The sequence below is a fragment of the Lycium ferocissimum genome, chromosome 9, assembly GCF_029784015.1.
Source record: "Lycium ferocissimum isolate CSIRO_LF1 chromosome 9, AGI_CSIRO_Lferr_CH_V1, whole genome shotgun sequence".
Taxonomy (NCBI): Eukaryota; Viridiplantae; Streptophyta; class Magnoliopsida; order Solanales; family Solanaceae; genus Lycium; species Lycium ferocissimum.
In genome coordinates, this window is record NC_081350.1 from 11304983 (window position 1) to 11308706 (window position 3724).

Consider the following 3724-nt stretch of genomic DNA (forward strand, 5'->3'; position numbering starts at 1 on the left):
TTGACGTCATTGTAGAATGGATTGGCTAGTATCTGTTATGCTAACGTTGATTGTAGAACAAAGGCGATCGATTCTAGTTCCTGTGGGATCGATGCTTTTTAGCTATAAGTTTTACTTGTTTTTAAGCGAGTCTATGTGATTTTACGTGTTTTCTAGTGTTTTTCGGGTAAAAGGAACATATTTGACTTGATCACGGTTGAAGTGCAAGAACATGGTCGTAAATTGATGTTTACGGACCGTATTCTACAATACGGGCCGTATTCCATGGTCGTGTTAAAGGATTTCGAAACGAAAGTCAAGTTGGGAAGATGGTGATTTACGAGTGAGTTTACGGACCGTATTTCGGTTTACGGTCCGTATTCCATCACGTATTTAACCGGTCGTTCAAACATTGGCGAAAGTCGACTTTTGGAAGATGTGAAAGACGACCAGGAGGTTTACGGACCGTAAACCACTTTACGGTCCGTATTTCAGAAGAATGAAGTGCAACAACTGAGAAGGCTGATTTGGGCGTAAACCATTTTTGACGGTCCGTAAAGTGATTTACGGACCGTATTTCGTGATGACGGGACTAAAGTGCAAATCTGTAACTTATGTATTTTCAAAACTTATAAATAGTCATTGTAGGGTTTTATTAGGAGTTCTCTCTCTCATATTTTTTTAGTTTTTGACTTAGAACATAAAATACTCTCAAGTTTTTGAAGGTTCTAACATCAATCCAATTATTCTCAATTCCTCTTTTATTCAAAGTAAGCAATTATGAATTCTTCAATTTCTTGTTTCTTGTTCTTTGTCATGAGTAGCTAATTTCCCTTACTAGGGTTGTGAACCCAATTGATGGGTGTTTTGTGATTGGGTTGTGATTGATATACAAATAATGGATTATTAGGGTTTGTTTATTCTTCATTCTTCATTCATAATTAATGGTTGCAAACATTGATTAAAGCCACAAACCTTGATTTATTTGGGAAAATAATTAGGGTTGGTAAGAATAAACAACAAGAACTCAAAGCATTAAACTTTGTTTAATAAATTCACTTAGGAATAAGAAGAATTTACTTGGCATGATTAATCATTCTTCATAACCACTTTCTTATATTTGGGAAAATCATAGAAAGACATAATCTTTATTTATTGGGAAATAGTAGAGATTCACATAGAGATTAAGTGCATTCATATAATGATCCATTAGAAGTATATCAAGATCAATACCCATGATCATACACCCTATCTAACGGGGACACAACCTTAGTTTCTTTTACCATAAACTTCCACCAAATCAATAGATTAGCAATTAGTTATAAAAAAAAAAACCAATTTTTGCCAAAACTCATCGGATTAAGATATTAGACCTAAAATTTAGCATCTACGATTTTAGTAAACTTTTCACACCATATTCCCTGTGGGATTCGACCCCAACCTTGTTGGGTTACTATATTTGACAACGTCCGCGTTATACCATTAATAGGTGTAATTTGAGCGTATCAAATTTTGGCGCCGTTGCTGGGGAATACGGTTTTGAAATTACTAAATAGTTTTTGCTTTATTAAAGTCTTTTGCTTATTCCATCACACCTTGTTTGCTACTTTGTGTAAACCGGTGATCATGAATCAAAATCGGCAAAATCATCGTCTTTGGTAACCGGGGAATCGTTTGAACAATCAAACGGAATGAATCGATGAGGAGAATATTTTTTGCCGAGCTTGCTCAAGAGGAAGACTATGCATCTGCTATTGTTCAACCTCGAGTTGGAGCTACGTCGGTGAAAATTGACTCAACTTTATACGAAATTTGTTGAAACTTGAGGGATACTTTCGAATTCTACCGAAAATGACCCTCAACGTCATTTGCGAAATTTTGTGGACGTGTGTGCTAATCACATCCGAACAATGTTCCACAGGACGCTATTCGGTTGAGGTTATTCAAATATTCTTTAGCTGGAGAAGCGAGAACATGGTTCGAGAAGCTGCCCCGGAATTCTATTACTTCATGGGCAGAAATGGTAACTGCTTTTCTGACAAAGTGGTACCCCCCTAGCAAGAAGGCTGAGATTCGAGACAAGATATATGAATTCAAGCGACGGCGGGGGAACAACTATATGAAGCTTGGGAGAGGTTCAAAGAATATTTGCAGAAAAGCCCAAATCATGGTTTTCCGGAGAATATATTAATGGAAAAGTTCTACCGAGGGTTAGATCCGGTGACACAGTCAGTAGCTAACAACGCAGCTGATGGGTGTTTTATGAACAAGACCTTTCGACGAGTGACCGCCATACTTAACAAGCTGACAACTCATAATCAGGCTTGGCACTCGAACAATGCTGATGTGATACCATACGGTAGTGCTATGCTTCAGAATATAGTGAAGGAGAATCAGGACACCCAACAGACATTGGCAGAGCTTGCAACAAATATTTCCTTGCTGACGAAGAAGTTTGATGAATCTCAAATCAAAAAGGTAAATGTTTGTGAGGATGATGCGATTTTCTACCAAAAGGGATGTACCATGCTCAAGATGGTCCGTTCCTTGATGGGCCACCTATGCGGAGTTGAAGATGCTAATTATGTTAATAACTCTCAAGGGGGTTATTTGAGACAAGAATACCAGGGTGGCTATCGAATCAAAATCAGAACCAATGGAGACCTCAGCAAGGTCAGGGTGCCTACAACAACTCTGGGAACTACAACAATAACTATGGTGGTGCGAACCAAGGGGGCTACAACAACAGCAACAATTTTGGGAACAAGAGTTCCAATCCTTATATACCACCGAAAGGGCAGTCATCGAACAGGTAGTTCAAAAGTTGAATCAATGCTTGAGAAGATTACGGCTAATCAATCGAAGTACGAAAGGACTTTATCCGGGGTGACGAAACGGTGGGTTCTCACACGGCGGCTATTCGAAGCTTGAGTCGCGGATGAGGATATTTCTAGAGAGCAAAGACCCTCCTAAAAAGGGAGGACTTCCGAGTGACACTATTCCAAATCCAAAGAATGGCGGAGGCGGTGTAGACAGTGTGTTTGCCATCACTACTAGGAGTGGCAAAACAATCCGAGGGGCTGATGAGAAGGTGATTGATCTTGAGCCAATAGATGATGAGGATGAGGTGCAATCGAAGCACCCATTGTTGTTGATGAAAATGCTACGACAAGAAGGTTGCTTTGATATTCGGAGATTGCGAGACCACTGTGAAAACACGAGCAAGCGACTGTGAAAGGGGCTCTCCCCCCTTGACTCAGCTTTTCAAATCCACACCACCTTTTCCTCAAAGGTTGGTGAAAAAGAAGGAAGATGCTAAGTTCGAGAAATTTCATGATCAGCTGAAGCAGTTATCTCTTAATTTTCCCTTCTTGGATGCTGTCAAGGAGATGCCGGGCTTTGCTAAATTTGTGAAGGATTTGCTGACCAAGAAGAAAACGGTTCAACATGAAACCGTAAGTTTGACTCACACTGTGAGTTCCATCATCTCAACTACTACTGTTCAGAAGAAGGGAGATCCTGGGGCGTTCACCATCCCTTGTTCTATTGGGCACCATGATTTTGCTCGCGCTTTGTGTGATAATGGGGCGAGTATTAATTTGATGCCCCTTGCTATATACAAACAATCAGGGTTGGGGATGCCAAGGCCGACTACTATGAGATTACGGATGGCCGATAGGTCTATCAAGAGACTGTTGGGGTGGTTGATGATGTATTTGTGCGGGTTGGTGATTTTATGTTGCCC

The 3724-nt window shown here is 40.1% G+C and overlaps 1 non-coding gene across 1 annotated transcript; it reads right to left on the bottom strand.

Annotated features, from left to right (window-relative positions):
• Positions 1-2048: 2048 nt before the first annotated feature.
• Positions 2049-2153, bottom strand: LOC132032243 (small nucleolar RNA R71). The gene has a single exon (XR_009408389.1). It is a non-coding gene; the product is annotated as a small nucleolar RNA R71 (small nucleolar RNA).
• Positions 2154-3724: the final 1571 nt, after the last annotated feature.